Here is a 12396-nt window from a genome sequence, read left to right as displayed (position 1 = left end):
AATTCAATTGCAAATTCTACTTCTTTGTTAGGTGGTAATCCCGGTAGCTCTTCAGGGAATACATCTGGAAATTCACATACAGTTTTAATCTAACTACACTGACTTTCGAATGAATCAGAATTAATAACATAAGCCAGATATGCTATACAACCCTAATGAAGCAACTTATTAACTTTAATTGTTGATATGATTCGAGTTAACCCACTGGTACAGATTCCATTTACCTCAACGCTATCACTATCTTTAGTCTGAACACTGAATTTCTTTTTATAACAGTCCAAAATTACCCCATGTTCAGCTAACCAGTCCATACCCAGTATAACATCAAAATCCCCAAAAGGCATTATTAATAAATCCACCAGAAAAATTTTATCATATATCATTAGCGGGCATTTCTGACACACATGATTAACTAATACTGTTTGCCCCAATAAACTTGATAAAAGTATCAATCAAAGTATAAACAGGCTCAGAATACAGTAAAAATGTACCTGTCACTACATCATGAGCATTACTTTCTTCTCGGGTTCGACTACATAAGCTCTAGCTAGAGCTCTGGCTTAGCTATATCACTGCCTCTACTAGCTCCTCCTCTCCTCGAAATAGAACCTCCCCTAGACATTCCTCTACCTTTGGCAGTCGATACCGATCGCTGAAATGTGGTAGGTGTACTACTCTGAGTTTTCGAACAATCTTTAACAAAGTATTCAGTAGAGCCACAGCGGAAACATCCTCGATTTTCTTTTAGCATTCACCAAAATGTATTTTCCCACAATAATCGCATTTAGGATTTTCACTTTCCCGGGGTGGAGCTTTTACACTATTGGTGAAGACAGTAATTCGTTTTCCTCTACTTCTGTCACCCCTATCAGACTGAAAGCTTGATCTCCAATCATTTATTGATTCTCTAGATCTCTTCGGTAATGGATTGGAACTAGTAGTTCCCATACATTTCCCAGCTAATTTACCCATTTCTGACTTTTTATCCAGGCCCAGTACTTGTTCTATCATTTTCGCTCACTCATCCAGATCAACAAGTTCAGTAATTCTGAGACTTACCAATTGAATCTTGATTTCATCTCGCAGTCCCCATAGAAATTGTTTACAACTATCAGCCTCGGTTGAAACATATTTTGATGCATACCTACTCAGTCTAGAGAAATCTCACTCATAATCCAGTACTGACATATTACCTTGTTTCAACACTAAAAACTCTTGCTTTTTCTCTTCGATGTACATTTCCCCAATAAACTTCTTCTGAAATTCTTTTTGAAACAAGTCTTAAGTTACCTGATCATCCGGTAAATGTCTAACCATAGATTCCCACCAGAGATACGCTTCTCTTTGTAACAGTGATACAACACATATCAGACTCTCTCGGGGGGGTGCAATCTAATTGTTGCAAACTCTTTTTGTCGATTTCATCAAATTTTCAACAGCGAACGGATCAATTCCTCTTTGTCCCAAAAACTTCATGGTACCATATTTCCGTAGCTCTTTAATCGGGGCCCGTCTGATAGTAGGTACTGATGTAGTAGCAGGTACAGTTCCCGCTACATGCTGTAATGCATCGGCTATAGCTCTTAACAATTGTGAGTCATTTCTTTCTCTTCCTACGTTAGGAGGTTGATTATCTAATGGATTCACACTAGGTGTAGCAGATTTAGTTTCTTCAAAATTCTTGACTTTAGTATACATTTCCTGTTCAACATCATCCATTCTTTCATTTGACATTTTATCTATAAAACAAAATCAAATAAATATATTAGCATCCAAAAACCAGACTCAGTTTCGACTTAAATGTGGCATGTACTTCTAGACTCATTTAAGAGCTTGATTTAGTCTGAGAATCGGCTAAACCTTAGCTCTGATACCAACAATTGTAACACCCCTTAACCCCGAACTGTCACAGGAATAGAGTTACGAGCATTACCGGACATATCAGACAACTTACGAGTAATTCAAAAATAAAATAACATTCATAGTATAATTTAATAACTAAGTCCTTATAATGAATTCTCGAAGTCTAAAACATGTATTAAAAATGAAACGGGACTCATTCAAGTACTCCGAATTTTTTTCTATAAATTTTGACAGCATTTCTGCTTATTTTTACATAAAACCCCTGCAATTAAAACCGTATCCATTTCAAACATAACCAATTCAATTAATTCATTTCACATACTCATTTTCTATTCTAAATATCGTCTAATCAAACTCAATCAATATAATATCAATTTAAATTTATCAATGTACTAATTAAATTGAAATGGATAAACTTCTTTCATTATAATTCTTAGACTTGTAACACTAACATTTTTAACCATTTATATTCAAAACATAATAACATTTATACATATCCTATGTACATGCCACATTACCAAAATAAAATATTCATCACCAAAAGTTTGCTGAAGTCATGTCTGGCTTTAGATGCTGGTTCAGTACTTGACTTCTACAACCTGCACACGGAAACAACCGTACATTGAGTATGCATATACTCAGTGGTATCACTATAATTCAGTTTATAATTAAATACATTAAATCACACACATACTTTTACATTACAATTATCATCACTTAATGAACAATTCAATCTTTTTATGTTATCATTTGATTACATATAGACCATTCTTATTTCTTTATTTCAATTCTCATATTTCACATATGCCATAACATTCAAATTTAGTTTTATCAGTAGATTTATTTCATTTGTCCTTATTAACTTGACTCGGACTCAGCGAATACACGAATTCCAACCAATACACCAGTACGACACATTGTGCCTTAACGGTACACAGTACCTAAACAGTAATCAGTAACGGTAGCAATAACAGTAACAGTAACAGTATTCAACACACAAAGTGCTAAATCTGTAACAGTAACGGTAACAGTATTCGACACACAAAGTGTCGAATCAGTAATAGTAACGGTAACAGTTACAGTAGTCGGCACATAAGTGCCTGATTAGTAAGCCGACAAAAACCCGTACTCTTCAATATCCTACGGCATGCCAACTATATCCGACTAGTCCGACTAGTTAATAGGGTATTTAATTCACTTTTTTTAGTACAATTTCCATTTCGATTCAATATTAATTATAATTTATTGTTTCGATCAATTTTTCACAGTAATACAGTAATTCGTTTCATCAGAAATTTTACAGTTCAATACAGTATACGTAACAATATTCAGTAATTTCATAGTTCAATTCGGTATTCAAAACAATATTCAGTATCCCATAATTTAGTTTAGTATCAATCTCAATTTTAATACCCAATCACAAATTTTATCAGTTCATTAAATAGTTACCTTAAAATACTTACCACACATACATATTAAATTAAACACATATTAATTATACAGCTTGAGTTATAGTGATACAAACCAGAATTCTCTTCAGATTTAATCTTCGACGGTCTATTCTTTTCCTTTTTGGGCCGATGCTTCAGGCTCGATATTAGCTATAAACAATTAAAATAATTTCACAATTATTAGCATAACACAATTTAAATGCTAAAATTTTTTATCTAACTTTTACTTTAATTCCAATTTAATCCTAACTAAACCTATATATTTTTCTTTCTCAATTCATACCTTTTTTGCTACTCAATTTCTTGCCAAACTCACATTTAACTATCTAATTTTTATCATATTTTCATAATTTCAAATTTATTTCAATTTAATCCCTAAAACTCAAAACTTATAGCTTAGTTTACAATTCAATCCTTTATTCAATTCCAATTAAAATTTCTATAAAATAAACCCCCAATTCCATCATTTGTTCAACATAAACCCTTCTAAAAAAATTATTAACTTTCAAAATTTCAACTTAAATCCAAGAGTATTGCACTTTAGGATTCCAAAAACATCAAATTTATAAGAAAATGACTTGATTAAACTTACTAATTAAACTTCAAGCTTTAAAACCCTAATTTTCTTTTTTATTTTTCTTTCCCTTTTTCTTTCTCTTTTCTCCCCTGCTTCTCGTTTCAATTCTATTTCTATTCTTTGTTTTTGTTTTTTTTATATATTTTATTTACTTTATTAACATAATTTAAAGATTATAATAACTATCTATTTAATAACAATATTCATTTTACATTTGGTCGCACATATATTTCTACATTTGTACCAATAATTTTTTTACAATTGTCGTTATTTAATTTGTTTACCAAACAAAATCTCATAGTTTAATTATTTAATTTAATAAATATATTTAACTTAATAATAATAATTGGTAAATATCTATTTTAATATCATTTACATTTATTACAATTGTACACATAAATATTATTAAATTTGTACCTTATCATCATGATACACTTGTCATGTCTTTAATTTATTTATTATATAAAAATCTCATAATATAATTAATACAATTAATAATTATAAAATATCTTCATAATTAAATTATTAGTAATTTAGGTGTTTAGTTTACAAATGTACAAATATAATTTTTTTACACATGTATATTTTATTACCATACAATTGTCTACTATTTACTTTATTTAATAATAATAATAATAAACCATAATAATGGTTAATAATTATAATAATTATATATATATAACTTAAATAAAATCTTAGATTTTAATGCATATATGCCGCCTCATTTCATATAAATGGCTTAATTTTCATTTTAGTTATTTCTATTTTCTATTACTCTATAATTTAACTTTTACCCCTTATTCAATTTAGTCCTTTTTACTAATTACTCTAAATTGAGCTAATTTCACTTAATTAATACCTGATTAAACACACTACTAGACTTATAATTATTCCTAATAATTATTTATGAACCCGTTTCACTAAGACGGAGGCCTGATAACACACTTTTCCCGTGCCCACAGATTTTGGGTCATTACAAGCTAGGATAAAAATGACATGCCATTAGGGTTTATATTCAATAGTACTATGTACCGGTTTTGGCTATGTGCCATTTATATTCAGCAGGTACTATGCACCGATGTTGGCTATGTGCCATTTATATTAAGCTGGTACTATGTACTGGTGTTGGCTGTTACACCGTTTTTATACAGTAGGTATATTGTACCGGTGATGGATACCTTATTGATGGCTAATGTAACGTCCCCTAACCCTATACCGTCACCGGAACAGGGTTACAAGACATTACCAGTCAGTACAATCCAATTTCGGTCATTAATTAAAATAAATATTCACACACATCCTAGTTTTAAGATGTCGTCCCTTTAATGGGCCCTCGCGGTCCAATATGAATAGTAAATTCAATTCGGGACTAATTTAGAATCACTACGAATTTTTAGTAAATTTCAAAATTCATACTACATACCGTTGCCAACCATAATTTACTTATTTCATCAATACTTTTACAACCTAAATGACTCTCATTAAACATCCTGGGTACATGCCATTATCAATACTCAACATACTTTACCTTAATGAATTCGGGATCGTCTTGGGATGCTGATTCAACGTACTATCTTTACTTAACCTGCGCACGGAAACAAACCGTACGCTGAGTATGGTATACTCAGTGGTATTTTTATAATCCGAACAAGTAATAATATAACGAATACTTAAGATCATAATAACAATTACAATTATTCAATTATTTATTCATAGATAAATTTCAACTACTTACCATATAAATTTTATACAAATCATATAATAAACACAATAACATAATTGTTCAATTCTTAACTAAATCCATTATTATTTACTCCATTCTTTCACTTACTACTCGGTATAGCTTTCCTTAATTTACTCACAATTCAATATCATTAAACTATATTCAACTATACACTTATCAATCATATTCCATTTTAATTCATTTCAATGACTGTCAATTTCATTTATATCATATCAACTTACTATCCCTGATAGCTTTCAGTATATACATACGATTCATATATCTCAAATCACATTTCAATTCATCAAGTGGCATCATATATCATCAATTCAAACTCCAATCATTTCATGAACCTTTGGTTCATATTTTCAATTTCATATCTAAATTTTCAATTCTCAATTCAATTTCTCGTTTCATTTCAATAGCTTGATCAATCAAATTTATTCGATTTATCTTTCACTTATTTACCCCTATTAACAAACCTGAACTTTGATGGATACACGGATTCCAACCCAAACACACCAGTACGGCACATTGTGCCTAAAACGGTACATAGTACCTGGTCAGTATACGACACATAAAGTGCCTAAAATGACACACGAGGTGCCTGATACGACACACGAGGTGCTTGATACGACACACGAGGTGCCTGAAATACGACAAATAAAGTGCCTGATCGATAAAGCCGGCAAATCCCGTACACTTCCAGATCCTATGGCATGCCAATTATATCCGACTCAGCCCGACTAGTTAATAGGGTATTTCATTCATTTTCTCAATTTAATAATTCTTTCATTAATATACCATTCTGATAATCACATATATTCACCCATTTTCACAATTCATACAATTTCATTCAATTCAACAATATATTTCAATTATTCACATTAATTCATAATTCAATACAATTCAATTCACTTTTCAATATCAAATATTCAAATATCACAATCTCATATATTCATATCAATTTCCTCATATTTCCAATCAATATATTTTTCAATATAATATTCATTCAATATTCAAATTTCTACATAAATCATATATATTATATAATTCAATCAATATAATTTCAATCAAAATAATTTCAATCAATATAAATTCAATAAATTCATCGCATACCAAAATCAATCCATTCCAATTGTAAAACATCATAATTCTAACACTAACAATTGCCATATGTATATAAATATAACAAATAATAACTAAGATCGGATTATAGAAATACAAACCGTAATTTTCGAGCTAACTCCCGTGACTTTGTCTTGTCCTTTCTTAGCCGAGATTTCCAGTACCACATTGACTATGAAATTAATACAATTCATAATCATTAATACATTACTAATTCATATCTTGAGTTACAGAATTCTAAATTAAGATCCGCTAATTTTTCCTGACACAAATCTTCTTACAATAAAATTTTCAGAATTTTTGGTTTAGCCATTAAGTACAGTTCATTCTTTAAATTCATCCCTATTCTGCTGTCTGACAGTTTCATCCCTTCTTAACTAAAAATTAATTATCTCACGGTACAGAACTCAGATAATATTCCTGTTGATTTCTCCTGAAAATAGACTCATTAGGGATTCTAAACATATAACTTTAAGCCTCTAATTATTTTTCTTCAATTTTTGGTGATTTTCCAAAGTCAAAACAGGGGAACCCGAATTCATTCTGACCTTGTCTCACAAAATTCATTATATCTCATAATTTAAAATTCAATTGCTTATATCTTTTCTTCTATAAGAAACTAGACTCAATAATATTTAATTCCATATTTTATTCATCCTCTAATTCAATTTCTACAATTTTTGGTGATTTTTCAAACTTAGACTACTGCTGCTGTCCAAAATAGTCTTAGTACAAAATGTTGATTTACTTTAATTTCAATTTAATTCTAACTAAATTCACTTACTTTTCTATCTTAATTCATACTTTATTTCTACTCAATTTTTAACCAAACTTAGACATAATTATCTATTTTTCATCATAAAACCATAATTTTGAAATTCTTTCAATTTAGTCCTTAAAGCATAAAACTTATGAATCACTTTACAATTCAATCCTTGTATCATTTTTAACTTGAATTTCTATCAATTTAGCCCTTAATTCATCATTTTATTTAACATGGACAATATCTAGAAATCTAATAACTATCAAAATATCAACTTAATTTCATCAAAACTTTGTTCTAAAACTTCTAAAACATCAAAATTAAGTAAAAAAGGCTTGATTGACTTACCTATTAAAGCTTAAAGCTTCAAACCTTCAATTTTCAATTTTCCCTTTTCTCTCTTTCTTTCTTTCTTTTTCTCCGATGCTCTCTGTTTCGTTTCATTCTGTTTCTATTTCCTTTCATTTGCTTCTTTAGTTTATATATATAATATAATTAAAACATAAAGTATCTTTATTATATAATAATATAATAATATACTAAACATAAAAAAAATCTTAGATTTTCTTCACGATAAACCGCCTCAATTTATACTTTTTGTATAATTGCCCTTTTAGTCCTTTTTATTTTCTTTTAATCTATAATTCAACTTTCACACTTTATTCAATTTGGTCTTTTTACTTAATTACTCTTAATTAAATTAAATTCACTTAATTAAACTCTAATTAACCACTCATTTTACTTCATAAATATTTTTAATAAATATTTACGAATCCATTTTTCAGAAACGGAGACCCGAAAATATACTTTTTCGATAACGGTAAAATTCGGGTCATTACAGCTAAGATCCTGCATGTGTTGCGGATTCTCTACAACTCGTGTGAGCAATCTTATCTCGTGTACCTAAAGTAAATTTGCTATAGCTCTCTGGGCGTAAACAGTAATTAAATGAATATTATATGAATAGAAAGATTAAATGTGAAATTGGGTTGTCATACGTATGAGTTGAGTATGGTTAAAAATATAGAACATGGATTAATTAATATATTGCCAAATGAGTATGGTTGGTATGTGATATGAATATGAACTTAAGGATATATATTTATTAATTGAGTATAGATTGGATTTCATAGTTTATGCTATATTGAATTGTTATATGTATATATGTTAGTTGCTTTATAAAGGTTTGATGTTTGAGCAAGCTAGCAATTTGGTCCTTTCATGGAAATAAAAATGAAACTATAAGGATGCCAAGGGTGCCACATTAAGTATCGAATTGATTTAATTACTTAAATTATTTTTAAAGTCAAGCTATGTTGTGTAAAATTTCACATGAACTTACTAAGCATATAATGCTTACTCGATATCATTTTTTATTTTTGTTTCTATAGTTGGCATTTTGTAGAATAGGTCAAACGAATCAACTCGGAGCTTACCACTATCCAGCCTCTGATTCGGTAGTCATTTATTTTTTTCGGGCTTAGTTATGTGACATGTATATAGGGTTGTATTTGTGTTAAAGTTATCTTAGATGTTCATGCTCTTGGTTTAATGATGTTGATGATATTGGATGTGTAACGCCCCAAATTTATATTTTTTTATCGTGAAAATGTGACACAAATATGCATTTGCTTTAGTAGTTAAGTGTCTGGGTGTGTGTGAGAGGTCCCAAGTTCAACCCATGTCTTTGGAAAAATTCTTGCATTTTTCTGAATAAAACCTAAACCCTGCACAGCAGGCTTAAGTTTAAATATTTGTAAGTACATGTCAGAATGGGTCTGCTAGTCTGGTGGTTAAGTGGAGTATTAGTATGCTAGAGGTCTGGTGTTCGAATCCTTGCGTTGGCAAGGGGGAATATTTTTGTTCGGTTTGACGGCTAGGAGTTTGAGTTGTACTGAAAATCTGAGTAGTGGGTGGTTGAGATAGAGAAGGTAGTAGGATTTGAGTTATTAGTTTCCCAAAATTCTCTCTGCAGAAAAAATTGATCATCTCCCCTTTCACCCCTTTTTTATTTTTCTTTTTTTTCGTTTTCCTCCTTTCGGTTGCCAAAACTCTGCCTTTCTTCCATTCTCCATTCGCATCTGATAGGTAAGTTTTGGTAGGTTCGGTTTTCATTTGTTTGACAAATCATTTTCCTAAGGGTCTCTTTTGGTGTTTAGGAGATATTCGAGGGGCTGAGGGTTTGGAATCATCGTTGTAGGTGTGTGAAGTTTCCGTTGTTTAAGCAAAGTTAACATTTTTCGTTGGTTTAAGAGTTGGTTTTCATCTTGTGTTTTCATTTAGGAATCGGGTTGAATAAGTAATTGATGAATTACTAGTCAATTTTAGGTTCTGGAGTGCTCGGGGGACGTTTTAGCATCAAACAATACCAGGTGTGTACCTGTAACGCAGAAAATAGGGTTCAACGAAAAACTAAAAAACCTCACTGTCGATGCCACACAAGCGTGTAGTTGCCCGTGTAGTAAGCCGTGTGCCCTAACACGGGCGTGTAATGGACGAGACCAGCCTTGCCTACAAGACACGGCCGTGAGATGGCCAGGTAGGTCATGTGTGACAAACGGGCTAGACTGATTTGGGCCATGTGGGCCATATGGGCGTTTGGGATTTTGGGACACGGCCAAGGCAAATTTGGGCCGCGTAGGCCACAAGGGCAGGCCACATAAGTATGTGATCCTATTTTCACTAAATTGATTGCTAAGGTTGCACAGGTCGCCCAAGTCGACTGTGAACCTACTATAGGGTCGGTAAGCATTACTTAGACCCCTAATTGTGTGAACTAACTGATTGACCGATAGATATATATATTGAGTATGATGTTAGGATGCATAAATGCATTTACTAATTATATGTACTGACATCATGAGATAGCATGTCATGTATTGTATGTTGCATTGCATGAGGTTGGGTTGATTTTAGTTGGAGAAAGTGTAATGAAAGGCTTTTAAGCCTAATATACTGGTAGCTCAGCTGCAAACTACTGTTTTGTGTCGCATGCGGTACTACTTAGAGTGTAGGGATGGGTGGGTTGATTTAATCCCCACATGGAGTGTAGGGTTGGACGGAGATGCTGTGTAGAGGCTGGTTGGGTAGGACTTGGTTTTTGAATACTGTATTTTTTGTTACTGATACTGTGATAGGCTAAAGCCTTGTGCATACTGACACTGATACTTAGTTGGGCTAAGGCCCAACCGTTATTGATACTGAAAGGGGCTTAGGCCCAAGACTGTTTTTAACTGTGCACTGTGTTTACGTAAACTCATCCCTCTCTGTTTAATGTGCACAGGTAATCCCCAGACCTAGTCGGATCGGTGCGGCAGAGAACTTGACGGTGACCACAGTTTTTAGACTTTTACGCTTTATACTTTATGATATATGTGGTTTTAGTTACCGTGGTTTATTGGGATGTAATTTGGGGACTTTTTGAGACTTTTGATTAAATTTGGTTTTCATTTATTTTTATGGATTTATAACTGCTAGACGTAGGAAAAACTCGATTTTTGAACAAGCAAAGTTTTCTATAAAACACGATTTACTCAAAAAGGTTTTAAAAGCTTTCATAACAAATTATTTTTAAAACAATCGATTAAACGAGTAAGGATTTTGGAATTAATAAGAGATAAGAAAGGTAACTAAATGAAAACAGATTTATCGTAGAAACTTAGTTTCAAACACCCTATCATGTAACATTGCCACATTTGGCCATAATGTCTGAGTCGAGTTTGGGGTGTTATATTTAGTGGTATCAGAGCCAGGTTACAAAACTTTACTATGGATTTTGGGTTTTAAACCTTGTTTTGAGAACTAATTTTCAAATAATTTGAAATGATTTGACTAAGTATGTGGTACACCGAGTTTTCGGCGCCGATTCTGTAAGTATTCTGAAACTGATTTTTGTTTAAGTTGAAAATGTTATGATATTCTGAAACTATTGTAGGTAGTAAACTATGAGGAAATTCTAGTTAGTACATACTGCAAACTGTAGTTAAACTAAAACTGTAGTAACTACTAGAGTCTACGACAAACGAAAACAAATTCTGAACTTATGATACTGCTTTACATAAAACATCTGTTAATAAATACTGAAACTGTAACTGATTCATAAAATTCGCAAGACAGATAAATCCGGTTAGACATGAGCGCATGAGGTATCCACGGACGAGGTACTAAAGGTTGAGGTAGAGGCCGTAGAGGGGCTCAAGTTGAGTCTTCTTCATTGGGCAATATGCCAAATCTGGACACGAGTGAGACGCCAGTGTCGCCTGCTATGGAGATTGAGTCTCAAGATCGTATGGTTGGGGACGATGCATTGTCCTAGGCTATGCTAAGGATATTGGAGAGGGTCTCTAGCCTAATACTGGATTTGGAGGCCGTGGGTCGGTTACGGAATGACTCCGATCTAATGGAGTTGAGCTTTTTAGGGGTGTCACTAGAGTCACCCCTAATATGGCCGAGTACTAGATTGAGGCCACGGAGAGGATCATGGATGATCTAGATTGCACCCCCGAGCAGAAATTAAATGGTGCAGTCTCACTACTGCAGGATGAGGCTTATCAGTGGTGGCTGACTGTTAAGAAGGGCACTTAGCCCGAATGTCTGAACTAGGAGTTCTTTAAGACTGCCTTCTAGGGGAAATCTATAGGGGTGAGCTATGTGGATACCTGTAGGAGGAATTTCCTGAACCTTACTCAGAGAGATCAATTTGTGGCCGAGTATGAGGCCGAATTCCTGCGACTGAGCTACTATGCACAAAGTACGGTGGCTACTGAGTATGAGCGATGTGTTTGTTTTGAGGATGGCCTCAGGGATAATTTGAAAGTTCTAATAGTTCCGTAGAGGGAGCGTGATTTTTTTTTTCACTGGTTGATAAGGCAAAGATCGCTGAAGAGGTTAA

The sequence above is a fragment of the Gossypium hirsutum genome, chromosome A01 (assembly GCF_007990345.1).
Source record: "Gossypium hirsutum isolate 1008001.06 chromosome A01, Gossypium_hirsutum_v2.1, whole genome shotgun sequence".
In the NCBI taxonomy this organism is placed as follows: domain Eukaryota; kingdom Viridiplantae; phylum Streptophyta; class Magnoliopsida; order Malvales; family Malvaceae; genus Gossypium; species Gossypium hirsutum.
Note: the sequence above shows the minus strand (reverse complement) of the source record.